General features: G+C 34.3%; 1 pseudogene; it reads right to left on the reverse strand.

Moving 5' to 3' along the window:
* Positions 1-963: 963 nt before the first annotated feature.
* LOC129031285 (26S proteasome non-ATPase regulatory subunit 14-like) lies at positions 964-20,398 on the reverse strand (annotated as a pseudogene).
* Between the last annotated feature and the right edge of the window lie 4,079 nt (positions 20,399-24,477).

Below are 24,477 nucleotides of genomic sequence, written 5' to 3' on the forward strand. Positions count from 1 at the left end.
AATTTTTATAAATGAACAGTGATCAATCTAGAAAAAAAATGAAAAAAAATCCAATAATTACAAAAGAAAAAAGATACCTAGAAATAAATTTAACCAAGGAAGTGAAAGATCTCTACATGAAAACTGTAGAACATTGATGAAAGAAACTGAAGAGGAAACACATAGTAAAAAAAATCCCCTCTTTATGAATTAGAAGTATTAATATTGTTAAAATGTCCATACCAGCCAAAGTGATTTATATGTTCAATACCATGTCTGTCAACTACTAATGACATTCCTCACAGAAATATATTTTTTAAACTCTTAAAATGCATATGGAACTAAAAAAGACCCTGAATAATCAAAATAATCTTGTATTGCTGTTTCTTTAAAAAAAGACAAACATACAAAAACAAAGCTTGAAGCATTGCACTACCTGATTTCAAAATATACTACAAAACTATGGTAACCAAACAGCATGGTGTCAATGTAGAAACAGACTCACAGATCAACAGAACAAAATAGCCCAGAAATAAATCCACATATCTACTACCAACTGACTTTTATTTTTCAAATTGTAAATGTATTTTATTTTGTAAGCAACAATCAAAATATATTGTACTACTGATTTTTTTTCAAATATTAAATGGGATATTAACAAAATGTGTCCACTTTTATGAATTATTGTATAACTTTAGAATCTGCAAAGACCCTAACTAAAGAAACAAAAGTAATTGCATAGGTGAGACTGAAGGTTACAGTGCTACAAATGATGCAAAATGTCTTACATTTAACCAAATACATCTTCAGAGATCCCTTAATTTTGAGCATTAGGAACAACAGAGAAAGGTATACTGAAAGCATCACTAATAAATTTTTTGTTGCTTCACTTAAACACAACAGTATTCAACATATCTGCTAAACAATATTTGAAGTCCACTTGTTCCTCCAAGTGACTAAATCCACTTGTTCCTCCAAGTGACATTAGTGTTCTGCTAGCCAACACTCTATTGCCAGCTGTTTAGGTGTCATTTCATCTTCTTCATCTACAGCCTTTTTGTAATTCTTGGCCAATTCCAGCATCTATTTTAATACTAAATCATTGTATTTACAATGTTCATTGTAATCCCGAAGTGTCAAACCTTCCATTCAACTCTTCTTATGCAAATTTAGCAACATCTTCTATTCCAGTTTACTTTTCTGATAGTTAACAGTAATAGAGTAATAATATCTGTTTCATCCATCAATTAATGCCTGGATAGATGGCTTGTTTAAGTGACTCATATTTGAAGTTGTTAGTCTCGGTTCATGTACCAAGACCATCATATTAGCATTGATCAACCTGAAGGCATCACTGACAACCTTCCCTTTTACATTCTGAATGGAATCCACAACCACCGTCAAAGCTCCCTCTGACAAGCCTTCAAAACTCGGTTGAGTACTGATATCCACCCCAGAAACCCCAGCAACCAAGCCAAGTGACTGTGATGCCAACCAGTAACCATCTCAAGCTTTCCTGTCTGATTCAATATATACACCGTTTTAGCTTGGAACATTAGGTCAAATGCCTCCACACTGACACCTGTGGCATAGCCAACATGTCAATCACTCTGATTGTATAATAATCAACAAATTCTCCAAGCTTCAGACCCGTAACTTCCATTGGAACTCCAGCATCTCCGTGCTTTAACATTTTTAACAGTGCCAGGGAAGAAATATGGACTTTTTCTGCTGTTTCCACTGCAGGAGCATCTGTAGGTGGCCACAACCCAGTCCAGGCATATGTTCTCTGAGTCTAAGAAGTCTGCCTATACTTCTGGTCAGTAACTACAATTATTAAGGCATTCAGCTTCAATTTCTTGTTTGACAAATTTCTTTCTTTCTTTTTTTTTTTTTTTTTTTCTGAGACGGAGTCTTGCTCTGTCGCCCAGGCTGGAGTGCAGTTGCGTGATCTCGGCTCACTGCAAGCTCCGCCTCCCGGGTTCACGCCATTCTCCTGCCTCAGCCTCCCGAGTAGCTGGGACTACAGGCGCCCGCCACCACGCCCACCTAATTTTTTGTATTTTTAGTAGAGACAGGGTTTCACCGTTTTAGCGAGGATGGTCTCGATCTCTTGACCTCGTGATCCGCCCACCTTGGCCTCCGAAAGTGCTGGGATTACAGGCGTGAGCCACCACTCCTGGCCAACAAATTTCTTCTTAACGAAAGCTCTTGCTAATTCTGGCAGGTGTAATTTTCCCGTGTGATGTGACTCTCCGGAAGGCCAACAGGTGAGCAATGCCGCAATCCGGACCTTTGTCTTGCCTCTGCGGTGTAGCGAAGACAGAGGCAGCAGCTGCAGTGGCTCAGACTTAACCTGGTTCTTGTTCCACAAACCAGAGATGAATCAGCCCAATTCCATTCAAAAGAGTTGCCTAGGTCTCCTTGATTTTTTATATATCATATCAATAAATATCATATAAGCAAATCAACATGTCTTCTCAGAATACTCTGTCTACATTCTAGCTTTTCATTGGACTCTGGGCAGATTATTTAGATTATCTTTAATGGTTTAATATTTTAAGTAAAAAATTTTTAAATATATTTTTATTCAGAATTTTTATTGTTTTTTACTAGAAGGTTTTATGCAAATAACCTGACATGACTTACAACTAGAAATTGCTTTAAAAGTAATACTATGACAGAATTTATTATATTTGCATCTTAATATCACAAAGGTAATTTCAAATGGAAACTTTCAGATCTTACTTATTCTTTCTTATATGATCATAATAATGTATTATTTGGATTATTAGTGTATATTTAATTGGTGGAGTATTAATGGAGAAACTCCAAACTATTTGGAAAGGTTTAGCAATCTAAGTAATTTAAGTAAACAGAAAATAAAAAAAACAAACTTGTAGAATATATAGAACATTAATTAGAAAATTACGTATTAGCATTATGATAAAGGTGTACCACAATGGCCAGCCCCCCACCCCCGCCAAAAAAAAATCACTGTTAATTGTAAACGTAACAGAAATGTTTAAAGGGGAACTTTTATATAACCAGTAAATATTCTCATTACGTAGTCAGAAATTTCGAACAACATTTTACAATTTCTCTAGAGATAACTTTTCTATAATCGTTTGATATCCTTTTTACATACTCAAAATAATTTCCCTGAACATATCAGGAATCACAAGTTAAACACTTTTAGTCAGTAAAAAATCCTTCTCACATTAGGCTAAAGGCACAAAGGAACTGTAATGTAAGGGTGAAGATAAACCAGATCTGAAATTCCATCTACCACATCACAAAGAACAGGAAGAATAAATATTGTGGCTCAGAATTGCACGGCTGTCCTGAGGTGCTATAACTAAAACCTGATCATATGCCTAAAACTAAAGGAAATAAAACAAATAAGCAACAACAAAAATTACAAAAAAATCCACAGGATGTAAATTTAGTTTAAAAAATTAGCTTGAATATTTCTGCAAGGACCAAGAAACTATACAATGTTACCAAATAGATTTGAAAAAAGAATCAAATATGTGCTCTAAAAAATGCAATAGCCAATATTAAAAACATAATGTATGGATTGACTAGTAGATAAAGAACACTTAAGAAAGAATCCGTGATGATAAATCAAAACAATCTTCCGGAATTCAGAAAAGACAATAGAAAGATGGGAGAAAAAACATGGAGGAAGAGGTGATTAAATGATTGGAGGAGACCAAGACAGGGTCAGAAGCAATACTGAAAATGCTTGATGAAAATGAGGTGCATCTAACTGGGGAGACAGCAGAAAAATAATGACAAAGAAAACCTTAATAAGAGCCAGAGATAAAAAGACATGTTCACTTTCATGTAATGATAGAATAGCAATATTAATAGAAGCTGGAAAATAATAGAAAAATATTTTTATTATCTTACGAGGACTTCCAGTGTAGAATTTTATACCCAGGGAAAAGAGTCTTTTGAGAAATAACAAGTTAAAGACAATTTCTAGCCAACATAATTAAAGAATTTGATAACAGAATAACTTTATTAAAAGAAGATTTCAAGAAAGCACTTTAAGAAGAAGGAATGCCCTACAAAGGACATGAATGCATCATTTTTTATGGCTGCATAGTATTCCGTGGTGTGTATGTGCCACATTTTCTTAATCCAGTCTATCGTTGTTGGACATTTGGGTTGGTTCCAAGTCTTTGCTATTGTGAATAGTGCCACAATAAACATATATGTACATGTGTCTTTATAGCAGCATAATTTATAATCCTTTGGGTATATACCCAGTAATGGGATGGCTGGGTCAAATAACAATTAAAAAAAAAAGAAGAAGAAGAAGGAATGCAATCCCAAATAGAAGATATACTAAACATACAGAAAGAAATATTCAAGAAAAGGCTAAATCTATGATTAAAACTTAACATTCATCAGGGGTATTGCCCAAAGTTTTGTTTTTTGTTATGCTCTTTCTTTGTTTTGGTATCAGGATGATACTGACTTCATAGAATGAGTTAGGGAGAATTCTCTCCTTCTCAATCCTTTAGAATAGTTTCAGTAGGATTGATACCAATTATTTTTTCAATGTCTGGTAGAATTTGGTTGTAAATCTACCTCGCCCTGGGCTTTTTGTGTTGGCGGTTTTTTTTAAAAAAATTACTGATTCAATCTTCATGCTTGTTATTGGTGTGTTTAGGATTTCTGTTTCTTCCTGATTCAAGCAAGGAAGGTTGTATGAAATTTGTCCATTTCCTGGCCGGGCGTGGTGGCTCACGCCTGTAATCCCAGCACTTTGGGAGCCCGAGGCAGGCAGATCACGAGGTCAGGAGATCGAGACCATCTTAGCTAACACGGTGAAACCCTGTCGCTACTAAAAACACGAACAATTAGCTGGGCGCGATGGCGGGCGCGATGGCGGGCGCCTGTGGTCTCAGCTACTCGGGAGGCTGAGGCAGGAGAATCACTTGAACCCAGGATGCAGAGCTTGCAGTGAGCTGAGATCGCGCCACTGCACTCCAGCCTGGGCGACAGAGCGAGACTCCATCTAAAATAAATTTGTCCATTTCCTTTAGATTTTCTAGTTTGTGTGTGTAGAGGTATTCATAGTAGTCTCGAATGATCTTTTGTATTTCTGTGGTGTTAGTTGTAATGTTTCCGTTTTCATTTCTAATTGAGCTTATCAAACAAATTTTTAAAAGAAGATGTCATGTACAATAGCATCTGAAATATCATGTACCTAAATTCACTCTAAGATATGCAATGCATTGCCTTGTATTGAAAATATGAATGTAATTAAAATAAAATGAATGAAACTCTACTGAGGCATTATAGGTTATCTAAAATATAATAAATAAAAAGATTTACAAATTCGGCTAGGCATGGTGGTTCATGCCTGTAATCCCAGCACTTTGGGAGGCCCAGGTGGGCGGATTGCCTGAGGTCAGGAGTTCGTAACCAGTCTGGCCAACATGGTGAAACCCTGTCTCTATTAAAATACAAAAAAAAAAAAAAAAAAAAATAGCAGAACGCGGTGGCATGAACCTGTAATCCCAGCTACTCTGGAGGCTGAGGCAGGAGAATTGCTTGAATCAGGGAGGTGGAGCTTGCAGTGAGCCGAGATTGCGCCACTGCACTCCAGCCTGGAATACAGAGTGAGGCTCCATCTCCAAAAACAAACAAACAAAACAAAAACAAAAACAAACAAACAAAAAAGATTTATGAATCATAGATTACAGGACTCAATATGGTGAGTGTTAGCTCTTCTAAAATTTATTTATAGATTCAGTGTAATTACAATAACTTGTCAAGTCAGGTTTATGTCAAAGTGCAAAGGGACACAACCCAGACACATTTGAAGATGTAGAATAAACAGGTTATGTGCCATCCTATATTACAAGAATTGTGTTAAAACTATAGTATTTGAGATGATTTGCCATTGGTTCGGATATTTAAAAAGATACTAATGGCACAAGAAAGGAGCTAACATGGAACCACATAATTAATGAGAACTTTGCTAATGAGATGTATGGCACTGGCAGTTACTAAGAAAAGGACAGAGAAGCTTTTCTATTAATATTGATGAGGTATTTGTCTATGCTTATTTGTCTGTTAAATAAGATCTGATGTTCATACCAAAACACAAAACTCAAGTCCAGGCAGACTGTAGAGGTAAGGTGAAAGAAAAGCTATAAAATAAAAAGAGAATATAGGAGAATATCTTCATCACTATTCCATAGGAAATAATTTCTTTAAGGAAAACAAGAGCAGTAAGTTATCACAAATGATAATAAATTCAGCCACATCAAAACTAAAAAGTTAATTTTATCAAAGAACATCCTAGAGTAAAAAGTAGTCAATTCACAATATTCTACATACGTATATAAATATATACGTATGTGTGCATATTGATGTAATGACAGACTAGAATTCATTATATAAAGAATATAAAGAAATCAATAAGAATAAGACAGATACTTTAATAGAGAAAGTGGGCAAAGGACATGTACAGCATTTCAAAAGCAAGAGGTAAAAATGGCCAAAGGCTGTACTGAAAGGAGGCCAAACACAGTAAATGAGGCATTATGTAGAAAGGAAAATGGTTAGAATTTTAGGAGACTGAATTTTATTTTAGAGAATCTGTAGAAAATAAACTTCTGCATAAGAAATTAGGCACAATTTCAAAAAGATGATAAATGTCATAAATTATATCCACATCCAGAAAAAAATACATACATGATACGCTTAAGATTTTTGTCCCCACTCAAATCTCATTTTGAATTTTAATCTCTAGGTGTTGAAGGAGCGACCTGGTCGGGGGTGACTGGATCATGGGAGCGGTTTCCCCCATGCTGTTCTCATGACAGTGAGTGAGTTCTCGAGATCTGATGGTTTTATAAGACAATTTTCCCTGCCCTTTCTCACTCTTTCACCTGCCACCATGTAAGAAGTACCTTTCCCTTCTGCCATGATTGTCAGTTTCCTGAGGCCTACCCATCCATGTGGAACTGTGAGTCATTTAAACCTCTTTCCTTTATAAATTACCCAGTCTTGTACCAATACAGTGTTTGTGTGTGTGTGTTTGTATGAACTAACTACGTGACACACAAATTGTATACTATTTTTTCCTACATGTTTTGGCTACATGCTTTTGATAGACTCTTCATATGACATGGATTATGAAATATTTTTCTGTAGGTTATAAAGATGATTCTATGTTTTCTGTGGCATTATTGATAAGCATTTTAGTTGATAGTTTGAAACCGTTTCTTTCAGTTTCATAATTGTCATTGATAATATTACATCCTAATTGAGAGATCTCTATTAAGTTTGTTTGATACATCAGCTATAAGTCTAGACGAGATCTTAAATGCACTTGTTGAGGAACATTTTCTTCTACCAGTTGCTCGTTGATGTCCTCAGGGTAGCGTACTATAAAATATTTTCTAATGTCAATATTCCAAGTCAAATTAGCAAGATAGTTATTTTTTCTCAATGTTTATATGATTCAATATTTTTATTAATTATTTAATCAAGTAACCAAAAGACTTATTACTTCTACTGAGAATTCAACTCTTTTATTTATTTGAATGTACTTGTTAAATTAAAGATGGTCTCAAAGCTATCTCTTAATGAATCATCACTTTTGGTATAATCTGTACAAAAATTGGTGTTACAATGTGCTTTTTGATATCAGAAAAATATATACATATTGATTTAAACACCCATATTCATTATTTTATTGTTTCGTTTATATTCAACATTCTATTATTTCTGTTTTTAATCTTCAGTTAACTTATTTTTCTGAAATTATTCTTTATGCACTTTAAAACACATGTAACACCTACTGTCAGCTGTTTAGTACATGCACATGGTAAAACCTTTGACCCAGTGTCCTCATGATGACCCAGCATCTACATGATGTGGTATGGGGTAAATCAGTACAAAATATTCTTGGAAGTCATTTCTTACACATAGACTGCTAGCAATCACCTAATCCATACATAACAGTGATGGTCATCAACATGAAGCATTTCCATTGAGCATGGAAACTCAAACTTCATTGGCTTCAAAAAATATCTGCCCCAAAGGAAGTAAAATAAAACCACAATAAGATACACCAAATTTGCAATAATTAAATTTTCGTAGCAAAGGAAATTCTCATACACTATTGGGAGTGCAAGCTAGTAAAAAAAAAAAAAAGTAGAGAATGAAATTTCATTGCTTAGTGATCCCGAAGATAATCTCTTGACTTAATGAGACAGTCAGGTGGGAAGGGCTCCCTGGCAGAGCCTCCAAATGACCTGTGCATTGAGAGGAGTGCACACTGGGGTGGAGCCACAGAAGTTCACTCTGTTCTCAGCCGGGAGGAGCCTGGCCCCTTCTCTCCCTGGGTGGAACCTGCAATTCAATCTGTGAGGCCAGAAGCCCATGTGCAGGAAGCACACTTTCTTGCTTCGCTAAGAGTGTCTGTTTCCCCTTTTCTTCTTTTTCACCCAGTAAAACCCTGCCCTAGATCACCCTTCAAATCATCTGCGAGCTTACATTTTGGTGGCCCTGTGACAAGGACCCTGTCTTTAGCTGAACTAAGGAAAAGTCCCGCAACATTGTGACTCAGTAATTCCAAATTTTAAGCCTCATGATAACTAAATATATGGTCAGCAAAATACTCATAAAATAATGTTTTTGGAAACATTGCTTGTAAAATCAACACAAAAAGTCATATATATAATCTGCCAAATGCCTGTCCACACTGAATAAATAAATTGTGAAATAGTACATAGAGGAAAATAATGAACTAAATCTACATACAACAGCATGGATAAGGCCCACAAACTAATGTCGAGCAAAAGGAGCAAGTTGAAATTGCCTACACATAGTGATTCCATTTAAGCACATCTCGAAAGCAAGCAAAGCGAACTTGTATTGGTTAGGAATGCATTTACAGATATAAACATGAAGCAAACAAAAAATTTAGTACCACATTTTATTTCAGGATTGTAATTTCCTTGATTGGATTTGAGGGAGGGGTTTATGATTAGATAAAGGCATATTGGGTGAGGAGATTCCAGGGTTCTGGCAATGTTCTATTTCTTTATCTAGATGGAAATTGGTGTTTGCTTTACGGATATCAGTTTAAATTTACATACATATTTAATGTACTTTTTGGTAAGTATATTTCACATTAAAAGTAACGTAAAAATACACTCTGGGTATATGTTGATCCTATCAACTGCTTTCTTGACCTTGTCCAGATATTTTTCATCTCACCAGCCCTTTGTTTAATAGGAACCCAAAAATTAATATACTCAAATTTCAACTGCTATTTCTCTCGATATACTGTCCTTCCCCCAGCCTGCCCTATCTCAGTTAAAGACAATAATAATTCAGATCTCTGGCTCAAGTATACAGAGTCATCTGTGATTATTCTCTTTTATTCATAGGGCACTTTCAATGTGCGAGAAAATCCTTTTGGCTTTGCCTTAAAAATCTATCCTGAATCTGACCACCACCTGTCATCTCACTGTTAACTTCCCTAAGTCACTCTCACTTACCCTTTTGTGGTAGCATTCTTTCCAGAGAGTAGAAACAGTGTATTTGTATTTCTTCATTCACTTCTTTAAATATTCCTTCATCTTCTCGCTCTCCTTCATACTTCTTCTCTTGAAGACACCACATCTCTTTAGCCCTCGCAAAACTTCACTGTTCTCTCTCTCTTACTTTTTCTACTGCTGGCTTAGTGAAAGAACAGGTGCCCTTCTTAATATTTACACTGAATCTAAATCACTCTACTCCCTTTTCTTCTAAAAAACAAAACAAAACAAAACAAAACACTCAGTTTTGAATTGACAGGAGACTCTGCCAGTCAGTACTCCACATTTATTTAAATATCGAGGTTCATTAAAATTCTGACTCCTGGATGTCTGGGACTTTCTCCAACTAACATTGTGCAGATTCTTGGTGGTTTCACCGTTCTTCACAACCCCGCCCTACTTCATTTCCCCCACTTCCCTTCTTAATGGTTTAAATCTTATGGTCAGGTATTACAGTCTCTTTCCTACAATGTTAGCTCCTGTCTAGTCTTCATCCATTCACAGAATTTCAATTCTGGTTAAATCTAGTTCAAATCTTAGTGTTCCACATGATCATCTGAATGGATCTGAAGAAAAACTCACGGTGATTGTAAATGATTTTATCTTAAGCTCACACTAACTACCATCAAGTGGTCTCTTCATTCTGACTCCATTGTCCTGATCTACTATAGTTTCCAGCCTTTCAGATGATTATTTAATTATTGCTTTCTTTTCAGTCCCCCAGAACCTCCTCTCAGTATCTTCACTATTAGTCATTGACCTTATTCCTTACTTCAGTGAGAAAATAGAAGCAATAAGAAGGTAACCATGATACCTCTTCCATACATATAGCCACCAATATGAATCTGGATCTATAAAATCTATATTCTTTCTGTTCCTATGGATGAATTGTTCTTGCTCCTAATTAAGTACTTTTTTCATATATTACTTGTAAACTTCAATATCCACTTTTGTAAAGTGTCTTTTTAAGTATATTGACCATATTTATTATATTTTTTTCTTGATGTATAGACATGCTTTATACATTTTGTATATAAACTTTGTCTTTTTAGTCTTTCTGACGTATCTATTGAACTTCACGGTCTTTTTGAATAGACAGGGTTTCTTAAATTTGATGTAAAAGTAATATCTAGAGTCTCATAAGTTATGATCCATACTTTATGTATCCTATTTTAGAAATTGTTGTTGTTTTGCCTTTTATAGGTAGTTCTACAATCCACCTCAAATTAAATTTGGGGAATGTGTGAGGTCAGTCTAAGTTTTATATTTCCCCCATACAATATCTGGTTGCCTCAGTATCTTTTTTCTTTTCTTTTCTTTTCTCTCTCTTTCTCTCCTTTGATTGCTATTTTTACTGTTCTGCAAAGGCATCTACATCGTTATATGTCTACTTAGGTACAGGTCTGTTTCTAGTCTCTTTATTCTGTTTCATTGGCCTAGTTGTCTAACTTGTGCCAATGCCATTTTGTCTTAATTAGTGTAGCCTTATGAGAAATCTTTATATTTGATAGAACAAATTCTTCCTCCTCAATCTTCTTCATGAATGTCTTGGCTGTTCTTGTCACTTTACACTCCCATATTGTTCTAGATCCACTCTCTATCTTTGATCATGCTGCTCTTTGTCTTGAGAAACTGATTTCTACGGAATACAACAAAAGCTCCGGTGCTGTTTAACTTCTGGTTGGGTTTAACCAGTTGGAGGGGCAGCAGAGTAGAATGTAGCAGAGCAGAACATAGGTAGTAAGTGAGATTTGGGTCCTTTTTTCCCATGTTTAGTGATTTGGCTGCCTCCGCCTGCTTATGGCCTCACTTCCAATATACAACTGTCTTATATAATTGCCCTCTCAGGCATTCGGTAAGTTTCTTCCCTTTGCCCTTTCAGGAAAGCTTATTGGCGATGTAACCACAGCAACAACATCTAACACAAAAGTCACAGCCTCAGCTTTATATCTGGTACTAGAAACACATAACTAAATTGATTAACATTTAAATGTTATCATGTTTTGCCCTTCAGGATAGTCAATCCTTTCAAAATTGACTATCTTCATCCATTCATTCATTGAAGGCTGTCTGCTTTTTCCTTATGATTCATGCTTTTTGTGCTCTTGTTTAAAAGAATTTTATTGTTTTGCTTTTTAAATTTAGACATACAGTCTACCTAAAATTGATTTGGGGAATGATATGGGGTAGGAATCAATTTTTATTTGTTTTATATTATACCTAATGGTTCCAACACCATTTACTGAAAAGATTGTCCTTTTTTTCTGCTTTTAATTCCATATGTCTCATACCTTGTTTACACATGCCTATATTTATTACCCTAGGTGAAACAGAAAATCATAGAGGAATTTTGGCTATTTATAAATAGGTGACGTGAAGTTTCAGGACAAGCCGAAAGATATAGAAGCAGGACCTATATGAGCAAACAGGCAAAAAAAAAATTAAATTAAGGAATTGTAAGTATGTCCATAACATAGGTGTCTGGTGCCAATTATTTCAAAATGAGGTTGAAGTAGAAAAGATTGTTTGGGATTTCATTTGCAGGGTCCTAATCAAACCAATCTATACTTTACTATAGACCAGTATAACCCACTGGGTTTCTTTTTTGATCTCATAAACCCACGTGTATGTATGCAAATATGTATATTTATTGTCTTTACCCTCTTTAATACCATTTTATTTTTATTTGCATTGATATGTTTAGGTCTTACTTGAAATTTTATTGTAAAGTCCATTGTTGGACAAATGGTATAGGTCAATCAATAATGTAAAAATAATTTTTTAAAGTATTCAGATTTTATTCCAAAATTTCTAGATCCTTGATAATTATTCTACAGTGGAAAAAAATGCAGTTTGTAGGAAATAAATCAACATTTCAACCACTGAGATTTAGTTTCAAGGTAAAACAGCTTAGCAGTGTAATCATCTGTCTACCCAATGTCTACAGTGTAACGGGCTGGCTGTTTTGTTTACGTGGTTATTCCTGAAATGTTAAATTTGATTAAAATGAATTCTCCCTCTGGGTGCCCTTGCCTGCCGTAAAACAGGTACACTGACAATGATTAGAAAGTCAAATTCTATAAATAAATTTAGAGTTACTAAAAAAATACTGGACACAGTGAACAATTTATTTTTCAATATGTATTTTGCTGGTGGCATATCTACTTATTTGAAAAGATCCATGTTTCTCTAAACCAGGCAAACATTTCATATCTAATCCTTTAAGATTCCCTTTAAATAAATGTTCTTAGGCACTTAACAAATAAAGAATATAGATCTTTGCAGAAACCAAAAGAACGTTAAGATGTTGAAAAGTAATACTTCCAAGCTCAGCAAGAAACTAGAGCTCAAGAATATCAGAGTGGAACCATTCTATTTCTTTCTTATTCTGTGTGTGTGTGTGTGTGTGTGTGTGTGTGTGTGTGTGTGTGAGACATAGTGGCTCCCTTAGAAATGTATTCAACATTATAAAACAGAAACATTAACAAAAAATTCTGATTAATTAAAAAGTAATCTGCCACTTAATTTCACTGAAACATTGTTGAAAATGAATTGTCTTTTCTGCAGGGTAAAACTTAATAATACTTAAAATTATTGTAGCTGTTGAGCCTGTTGAGGCTATAAACACATTGCCAATGCCTGACTACAAAAGAGTTATAAAGTTTACTTTCCAAAATTAGGTATGCGTGTATTGTATTTTTCCAATAATCTTGTTTAGACCTTCCAAATTCTGTGCTTTCATTAACAAGGTGAGGATCAGGTGGGAAGATCTGTCAATCTCTAGATGTTTTAGTTGCTTCAGTTTAACATTAACTTTTCAAAGCTTCCAGCACCCCAATCGAAGACTTCCTTTTTCCTAAAGAAAACAAAGTGACCTTGTGAAAAGAGCATAAACTTTAAATGAGATAAATACAATTTCTGCATATTATAACTTTACACATGACCTTAGCAAGTCACTTAATATTTCTGAGTCACAGTATGATCATGTGTGAAATGGAGATTATAATACTGAGTTTATAATATTTAACATATGTATAATACTAATATTTGAGCATTCTACCCAGTATATAATATTAATATTTTTGTTTTACTGATGAGTGTCAACTGTAGTACATTATGCCCAAGAAACCAAGAAATAGGTTTGTACTGGCACAGGATGCATTGATAAGAAGAGAATAAAAACTTGTTTAGTAGATTGTCAGAAAAGTGAACCACATGTAATGCCTGACTCTTAAGCAGCTGCCTGTCCAAGGTCTATCTGCAAGAAAGGGAATTTGCCACTAAAACCATTCCAAACTTTCATTTGTTCATTGTTTACACATTCAACAAATGTATGAATGTTTCTTAAGATTCAGGTCTTGGCAACAGTTAATAAGGCAGAATTCAGATAGTCCTCATCATGGAGGTGACGCAGAGAAATACTCTATCCATTTATTATCCATAAAATTATATGTAATGCACAATGGTGGCTATGCCTCTGTTCATTAATTAAACTTGTTAATATAATTTTGAGAAGATAATTATTTTAGATTAAAGTATTTTTGTTTTTGTTTCTTTTATCTTCACGAAGTCAATAATAACTACATACGTTACTAGAAAATGTCCAGAAAACTCATCCTCAATGCAAATCTGGGCATGCTATTGAGCACAGGAGCATATATGCCTTGTGAAAACCAAATATTAACAAGCATAGGTGTGCTTTTCTTTTAACTATAAAGAAATAATGAGAAATGCAGTCATTTTATAAACCCATTATAAGCTTTGGAAACTTGAAGGAAATTGGGGACTAAGATGAATTTTTTGCTAATCTGTTAAAAACAAGGGGATCTCCCCAACTCACACATGCACTCTTCTCAGATGCTGATGTCAGAAAATACACCTCCATATGTTTAAAATACATTGCAGGCTTCATTTGTACAATGTGAGACAAGAGCTTGCCCATTTCTTTCTGAGCAGTTGACACAAACATTGTTCTTGTATTGTGATAGTTGGCTGTATTTTCAGATATTTTAGCTGGGAAGTTTCACAAATACCATAATAATGATCTTAACTACTAGTTAATAACTCATTAATGCCTCTTTTTCTCATTTTCCATTCAAATTAGATATTATTGGACTTACTTAAAGTTGAGGTAATTCACCTATTTCTAAGGCTGTCACTTCAATTTTATTATAATTATCCTGTAAATAGGATCATTATATGTCCTAGCTTCCTTGGGACAGTTCAATTTTGGTCTTGTCCAGGTATTTTAACTGGTTTAGTATTTGTTTCATCATCTTTCACTTTTAAAAGCTCCATGTCTTAAACCATATGGGCCATATTTGGATCATATGATCACGTTATGACAATGAAGCATAATTCAAACTACAAATTCTTGGACCTAAGATATTAATTAAATCATGTAACAGAATGTGTTATCTAACTGACGTCTTAAAATAAGGGTTCTGTAGGTCAGACTATGCATAGACTTGAATTTGCAGGGCAAAAGAGATTGACTTTCCCTTGAGGAAAGGCTGCAGGGTTATATGAACTGAACAGCAAGGCATAATCTTGTAAAGATTAGAAATTAAGTCTCCTGACTTTGCAATAACAAGTTGCAAGACCTTTACTTCTCTGAGCTTTGTTCTTTCATTTGTAAAATGTAAAATCCCAATTACTGAATGGCAGATGTGCTGGCCACTTTAAAACATCATTTGTTTTAATTCTCAAAACAGCCTATTATACCAAATGCTAGTATCCCCATTTTACATATTAAGAAACAGGCTTACACAACTCTCCCTACAGTGACACATCAATACGTGGCAGGGCCGGTTTTCAAACTCAGTTCTTCCTGATTACTAAGTCCATGTTCTTTCCACAATGTATCAGTTGCCATTCAAAAATGAAAATGCATTATACCAAAGCTTATCTTTATTATGTATGTGATGCCAGTTACTGATCTATATTCTTTGCAGGATACACTGATGACTGTGTCAGTGATGTTGCTTGTCCCCTCACTAGTTAGGGAAGTAAGGTGTTAGCAAATAACGGAAATAAGGTAGCTACAGAAGAGCTTTACAAACACAAAAGGTGAGATGCCAAAAAAAAAAAAAAAAAAGAAGAAGCCTTGCATTCAGAAGTCCAATATGCAATTCACATGTAAGAAAGATCTTTATGTGGTTTTTGATTGTTTTTGTTTTTTGTAAAATTTACTTTGCTAAGTCCTGTCAAACAGTTTCTGTGTGGAAATTGTTTTCAAATGTATATCCTTTGATGCAAGGAGCCAGAGCTGCACATACTTTCATAATGTCAAGTCTGTGAAATGGTAGGTTATAGTAGACTATGATTATTATATTTCTTATTCAATGTATACAGATTTTACAAATAAATCTATATTTTTTATAAAGGACATCTAAAATAAGACTTTTTTTCTAATAAATGTAAATATATTTTTCTCTCCAAGAAAGAGACAACAAATAATTTTTGTTTCATTTTCTTGGTTTTGTTTGTTTTCTGGATAGAGGGTCATGACTATACTATTGATTGTAAAATTCAATTTTGTAAATCTGTGGATTCAAATTAATTATAAATGTTGTACAGAAGTACTATTTTAGGAGGTAACAGAAGATAAAACCAAACTTAGTACTATTTAAATTTCCAATTCTGAGTATTCCAATATTTTTCACAAGTACTCACAAGTCCAGAAAGCAGAATTTTGTGGGATGAGTAGAAGCTTTGAATTCAGACAGAAATGGTTGTAGATCCCAACTAAGGATTATGGATTTTAGTAACTGCCAAACTACTATGATCTATAATAATACAGTATGTTACATGCGAAATATAGATAAAATATCTATTTAATTTTAAGAAATAGACGATCTGTGACCATAGGACACATATACTTAGTAAACCTTGTGATTGCCATGTTAAGGAAGCTGGGTTATGCTGCAGAAACAAACAGCCATGGCATTTTAGTTTTTTGAAGCAACAAAGGGTTATTTCGTATTCATGTACCACACCCTCTGAAAATAACCAGGGTTCTCTGTTCTATGCTGTCTTTATTCTACAACCTAGGATCCTGGGGCAGTCCCTCTCTGGAACATTGCCTGTCTCCATGGAAAAAAGAGAGGGAAATGGTGTTCCTTGTCAACAATTAGTGTTGAAATACTGTTGTCCTTCTGCTGACATTACATGGGCAAAACTTGGAAAGAATGTGGAAGTGCAATCTTATCATGTGCCTCAGAAAGGCAGAACTGGAGTTCTTGAAGAGTTGTCAATATTTTTACATCTTTCCTAGCCATCTCCTGATTTTAGGAATCACAGTAAGATAAACTCAGAGCCTTATAAGCACAAACTACAACTACCAGAAAGGAAGAATAAGATGTTATCACTACCATTTCCTTATCAGCAGCAAGCCAACATTGTGTGAAGGTGCACTACTTTAAGTCAGTGTATAATTCATGTTAAAGAAGAGACATTTGTTTTTGTGATGCAACATAATATGAACTAGCAATAAATGCTATTATTTACATGGCCCTGGTAGAGTACATTTTCTGCACACATCTGAAGTTGTTTTTTTATTATCAAAGTTAAAAAGTTCTGTGCTCTTGGGAGCACAGCATTGAGGAAGTCAAAACTCAATTCACAGACCGAGAGAAAATATATAAAATTCATTTATGTGATAGGCAATTTAAATCCAGAGTATATAAAGAACACTTACACTCCCAAAATATAAAAAATGTATCACCTAATTTTAAAATGGGCATAGGATTGCCATACATAAACAACCAATAAGCACGTGAAATGATTTTCAACAGGATCAGTCACTAACAAAGTGCAAATCAAAACCACAGTGAGATACTACTTCAGACCCAGTAAATGGCTACACTAATAAATAGAAAATAATGTGTTGACAAGATATGGAAAAATTGTAAGTCTTATCATTTTCTAGTGGATAAGTAAAATGATATATTCACATTGGGAAATAGTTTGACATTCTTCTAAACTGTTCAACAGAGTTGCAATGAGACTCAGAAATTTCACTCCTAGGTATCTACCCAAGAGAGTGAAAACATAGGTTCACACAAAGATGTGTAAGTGAATTTCATAGCATTATTCAAAATTGACAAAATGTGGCTGGGTGTGGTGGCTCACGCCTGTAATCCCAGCACTTTGGGAGGCTGAGGCGGGCGGATCACAAGGTCAGGAGTTTGACCAGCCTGGCCAACATGGCGAAACTCTGTCTCTACTAAAAATACAAAAATTAGCCAGACGTGGTGGCAGGCACCTGTAATCCCAGCTACTTGACAGGCTGAGGCAGGGAAATCACTTAAACCTGGGAGGCAGAGGTTGCATTGGGCTGAGATCGTGCCACTGCGCTCCAGCCTGGGTGACAGAGCGAGACTCCATCTCCAAAAATATAAATAAAAAAATTTAAAAAAAAATAGAAAAAATGTGAAGACAACCCAAATGTCCATTAACCAATAAATGTATAAACGAAATGTCATACGTTCAGACCTAGAATATCGTTAAGTCATAAACAAGAACTGATACATTTTATAACATGTATACACTTCAAAAACATGACAATAAGTGAAATAACTAGTCATAATAGGTCAAGTATTGTGTGATTCAATTTTTATGAAATGTACACAATAGACCAATCTATAGAGATGGAAAGTTATTTAATGATTGCATAAAGGTGGGGTTCAGAGTGGAGAATGGAGAGTAACTGCAAATGGGTGTGATATTACTTTTGTAGTGATGAAAATGTTCTAAAATTAGATTGTACTGATGTTGGCATAAATCTATAAATATGCTATAATCCATTGAATTTTATACTTAAAATTTTAATAGGAAAATTATATATATACATATATATACACACACACACACATATATACATAAAATATTTAAATAAAGCTGTTAAATCCAAAGAGATTTGAGGGGGGATGTTGAGGGAGAATTTTTCTTCATTTGTTGTTGCTGTTGTGGTTGAGACAGGGTCTCACTCTGTCACCCAGGCTACAGTGGAGTGGTACAATCATGGCTCACTGCAACCTCTGCCTCCCAGGCTCAAGTGATCCTCTCACCTCACCCTCCGGAGCAGCTGGGACTACAGGTGTGCACCACCACATCCGGCTGATTTTATATATATATATATATATATATATATATATATATTAGAAATGGGGCCTTGCTATGTTGCCCAACATAGCTATGTTGCTATGTTGAACTCCTGGGCTCAAGCAATCTGCCCGCCCAGGTGTGAGCCACCACACCCAACCACAAGTCTTTTTTTCTATCATTTATTAGAAAAACTATTCATTCAATATCTATGTTACTGAGTTCCCAATACTATTATGCAGATCTTCTTTACTCTAATTATTTCTGTTTAAAAACTATAATTTAAAAGCCATAAATAAAACAACTTCTATCTGAATTTGATGATCCAAAATAATCTGATAGAAAAGAAACAGCTTAAATGAAATCTGAATTTATCTACCGAATATTATCAGCTTGCTTTCTGAATGTTAACATATTACTATTGAATTAGTTCACTCTTCATTAGCATGTTAATCAGAAGCAAAATAAAAGTGTGAATTGAAATCCCTGAGGAATTCAAGAATCTGCCTTCAATATTTATGGGCAACTGCTGTGAATTTCAGAATCCTAGAAATAAGAACAGAACTTAATTCCTCTTTAATCAGTCCGTAGTCTTATTTTGAACCATCTTTGAGAAAATTAGTTTTAGTTTTTCCCCTACCAATCAATGACAATATAAAATTCCCTGAAAACTGGTCAATTCTGATAAAAAAGTAGAGACAGTCCCTTTAAATGTAGACTATTTTGAGGATATAACTCCTATTTTGACAGCCATCTAAACAGAAAACATACACTTGGGGTCACATAAGATAAGGAACATGGCTGTGCTTAAAAACAATACTCTAGATGTTTCATTGTATTATCTTCATTTACCATTTTTTAAATCTCAAATTTAACCATAAATCATTAATGTTTTTCTTTGTCTTATAGATGCTATTTACTCTGTCAAAGAGTACTGGAAAATCACTTAAATTTACTTTGACCTATACCTTCTATATGTAGCTTTTATTTTTTTAATATTTGTTTTTAAATTTTAGTTTTTAAATTGCCTCCCAATGAAGCTTTTTTGTAAATCAAAAAAGTAAGACTTTGATGAATTTCAACACACTCATAGATTCATATAGCCCCATGACAATCAGAAACCAAAACAGTACCATCAGTCTAAAAAACTCCGTCTTATAATCCCTTAATAGTTATGTCTTCCACTCTTAACTTTCAAAAACATACTGATCTTTTTTCCATCACTCTAGTATTGTCTTTTTGAGAAAATCATATGATGGAAAGGATACAGCATGTAACTTTTGAAAGTAACTCTCATTCATCATAATGTCCCTGAAGTTCAACTAAGTTGCTGTATATCTCAATATTGTAGTTCATTCTTATTCTTATTCTATTCCTCAGTATTCCATTGTATAGATGCAATCCAGTTTACCATTGAAAGCCATGTCGGTTATTTCTAGTTTGGTACGAGTATGAATAGAGTTACTGTAAGCATTCATGTACAGGTTTTTGTGTGAATGTAAGCTGCCATTTCTCTTGGGTAAATACCCAAGAGTGGGTTTGTTGAGTTATATGGTAAATGTATGTCAAATATTATAAAAAACTTCACCTGTTTCTAGACTGGCTGTAACATTTTTCATTCTCACCAGGAAATGACGGTTCCAATTAATTTTCATCATTTCTTCATCCTTTCCAGTGTTGGCACTATCAGTACTTTTCTTTTTCTCCTCCTCACTCTCTTCTACCTCCTTCACCATTATTATTATTATTATTATTATTATTATTATTATTATTTGAGATGGAGTCTTACTCTGTCACCCAGGCTGGAGTGCAATAGTACGATCTCAGCTCACTGCAACCTCCGCCTCCGGTGTTCAAGTGGTCTTCCTCGCTCGGCCTCCCGAGTAGCTGGGATTACAAGTGCCTGCCAGCACACCCAGCTAACTTTTGTATTTTTAGTAGAGACAGGGTTTCATCATGTTTGGCAGGCTGGTCTTGAACTCCTGACCTCAGGTGATTCACCTGCCTTGGCCGTCCAAAGTGCTGGGATTACAGGTGTGAGCCACGGTGACTGGCCCTCCTTCACCATTTTAATAGATTGTATATAAGCTAATTGCCATACATTGAACTATATATCAGGATGCATTTTATTAGATTTACCACAAGCCTGGCTCCTTTTCGTAGCCTCAATTTCTGTATGTATCAAATGGAAATTGAGATGCTTTTTCTATTTCCTATAGAGTTGTTTTGTGGAGACAAATTTGTTACAAAATTTGTGGAAAAGGATAAAGTATACATATAAAATATTTGTTGACAATTTATAATAATCATTTTTTGATAACTGCTAATTGTTATTTCAAGGTAGGTAGAGTATTAATGATAAACCGTTAAGTGCATCAAATGAGGTTATGTGCCCTCGTGGGGATGGATAGAGAAAGTTTTAACAAGATTTATCATATTTTACCACATTTTTATTTAATCCAGAATGAATAAATATTCTTAACGTGTTACAGACTCTAAATGTGGAAGTGTCAGATATAGCTGTGAAGGGTCTGCAAGTTTTAGAAACTGCAAATGAAACTAACAAATCTATTTAAACAGTAAACAGACAAGGAAGAATTGCATCTTAAGAGATCAGAGCTGTCTCATGTATGCATATTGCCAGCATTGTTTCATAAGCTTTAAAATAAATATGTACACATTTTTGTAAAAATATAACTGTGATTATTCTTTTTCTTTCCACAAGGAAAATTTTTAAGTAAAGGGCTGATAGATATAATAATCATGAACTCCACAGTTTATTATCTTTTGGGGTGGTAATAAAGAAAAACTCAAGCACACAATGTTGCCATTTTGGCCTGTATAGCAAGTTCCAAATTGGAATAGATGAAATAAGAACATTAAAAATATTATACTCTACAAATAAGCCTTTAAGAGTCAACTAGTAAAACTTGTTCTGCATGTAAATATTTCATGGAGGGCAATGGACTATGTCTACTAAATATTTTACTTTGTTTTACTTAGATACTGCCTTTCTTTTATGTTTCTGTAGCTTTGTCATTCACAGAAAAAAAAAGTTGTTACAATAAGTTTTTCACTTTCCAAAGTAGCTTACAAAATCTACTGCCACTTCAAATTGGATACCACATTGTTATCTATCTTGCCATTTATCTCATTAAAAAGCTCATTTTCATATTCTGTCAGAAATAATGGCCATCTTAATTATAAAATTTCTAAATTTTGATTAAAATATTAAAGTTTATTTCTTTATCTTATTCATCCCACTGTCCTTTAATATTCATGTATTTATTGTTTTCTTATGGTCAAAATCTTTTATACTCAAAACCCAGTAAATGATAACAGGGGAATAGAATGGCATTTCTAATAGAAGTTATTAATTATTGCAGATGCAGTTACTGCCAGTATTCTGTGAGCAAGATTTCCATCTCAGATTGTCTATCTAATATCATCTATCAGGTACCTATGCTGCTTTTTTCTTTAAAAATATGGACTTAGAGTTAGAAGTTATGGTTTGAGGACTGGCTCTGAAACTTATGAACTGCTAAACACTGGTCCAACAGAGGAATTCACTAAACTTAACCATGCATAATAATTATAATTAAAAACATTAGCAGCATATATTACACAGAGGTGTTATGGGGATGAAAATTATGTAATGCACATCAAAATCTGTTATGAAATATAAATTTTTTGAAAATGTGGATGTTAAGTATTAATAGAACATTATTGAAGAAAAGTCTATTATAATTTTCAGTTTCCCATTAATTCCTACCTATCTTTACTTAAGTTCAAAATTAATATTTGTGAAACACATATTAGGAGTCTAGTATTTTGTCATGTCTTCAGTAAGTGATATGAGACTCTTTTGTTGGATTTGTTCAAAGTCTAGGTTTTTAGGATTTGATGGTGGTGGTAGAAAAAGACAAGCTGCTGAAGGAGAGGGAAAGCCAATAAGAGACACATGAAACAAATAAGAATAAGTCATCAAACACTTATGCTATTTAGATAATTATAAGAATCGTACCGTGAGAACATTTATTTCTAATCAGACATATGCTCTATATCCCCATCTCTGAAACCCTTGGTGTGTACAAGCTGTGGGTCTGACTACCGCTAACATGTTAAAAGCATTCATTTCTTTGTTATTCCTTTTTTCCAAATTTGTCTGATCCAGGAAATTTTTTAAATTGTTAATAATTTGAAACTCCTCAAGGTCTCCAAAACATCCTCTTTGTTTATACAACTGGCAGGGAATACAAACACTATGGAAAGTTAATATAAAATTGAATGAGCAATATCTCAATGAATGAAGAGGTTGGGATTGCAAGATTTAAAATCTCCTAACTCAGGATATCAGAAAAAGTGATAGAATTGGGAGGTCAGTAAACTAGGCAGCAAATCTAGCCCAGTGCTACTGAGCAATATGACTTATCAACCTCGGCAATAGCCTATGCTGCTTGCCTAAAAATAATCCATGCATTTGTAATGAATGGAGAGGAGAAACAATAAACATGCAAATGCACTAACACTTTTTAGAAATACATTTTACATTTTTCAGTAGAAGAATGGGGGAAGTTAGAACAGGTAGACAAAACCAAAGTTTAACATTCTCTAGGATGGAAAAAAGAAAACTTGAAAATTTATATAAGGTAGTCTGGAAGTATTTCCTAAAATTATTAGAGTCTCAGGATAACAAATATATCCTACATTATAATCAGCCATTGATTATTTTTTATTTTTTATATTATAAATTTCAGACAATATCAGTTCCCTCACTAGTAAATGTTTTCTAAATATCTAAGAAAATATAATAAGAATGGCTAATATATTTACCCTATAAAACTTATCCAAATTCAAAAACTTCAATATCTAAAGTGGCACATTCAAGAAACAAAATGCTTACAAAATAAAAAATATATCTCCTTGGTAAAGTTATGGAACATGTGGAGTGTTACTGACAATTAAAAAACAATAATTTTGATATGTTATCATCCACTAATCCAAACAAGCCTTTTAGAAAAATGTTTTAAAAATAGATGTAAGGGAAGTGATACCAGCAAAATGGCAGACTAGAAGCACGAAGCTCTCCAAGACTTGGAGCACTAAGCTGCCCTTCCTTCCCTGAATAAACTACCAGAAACTAACTGAACCATCTTTGTAAGAGGTCTGGAAAATAGCCAAAGGTTTATATCATCCAAGTAAATTTTCAATCAAGACAAAGCTGTTTACAAAACAGTCATAAAGTGTTGTGGTATTTTTACTCACCCTTGCTCTACATCCTGCTCAGTGTGGCAGCAATTTTAGTCATGAGCAGTAGCAGCTGGCTACTATTTCCCCCTTGAATCAGAGGAAACAGAACAGGTCTTATTTGCAAATGATTGTGTAAATGTGTTCTAATCAGGCTGGAGGATATCTAAAGTACTGAAGCAAAATGATGATCTCTGTTTGCCTAACTCAACCAGGAAAAACAGCAGGCACTGTTCACAAAAGCTACAAGGTGATACAGATGCTGGGGACAAATGATTCCAGGTGGAGATGTATGCCATAGGACATCTTAGGCCTAGAGGAGAAACTAGAATCAAACTCTTTTGGAAATTTAGACATTAAAAAGCAGCCACATAAACTACTGAGAACTTAAACTTTCACCTTTTGTTGAATCCTAGGCCCAGATAAAACCTATCTAAGTGTTGTTGGAGTGCCCCAGCACAGAATGAGAATGGTTGCTGTTCTTTATTTTTCTAGGTTTATTTTTTGTTTTGTTTTAACTCCTAGGATTCCTGAAAACCTCTGACCGAACACTAGCTGAACATGAGCT

Source organism: Pongo pygmaeus, chromosome 11 (genome assembly GCF_028885625.2).
Source record: "Pongo pygmaeus isolate AG05252 chromosome 11, NHGRI_mPonPyg2-v2.0_pri, whole genome shotgun sequence".
NCBI lineage: Eukaryota > Metazoa > Chordata > Mammalia > Primates > Hominidae > Pongo > Pongo pygmaeus.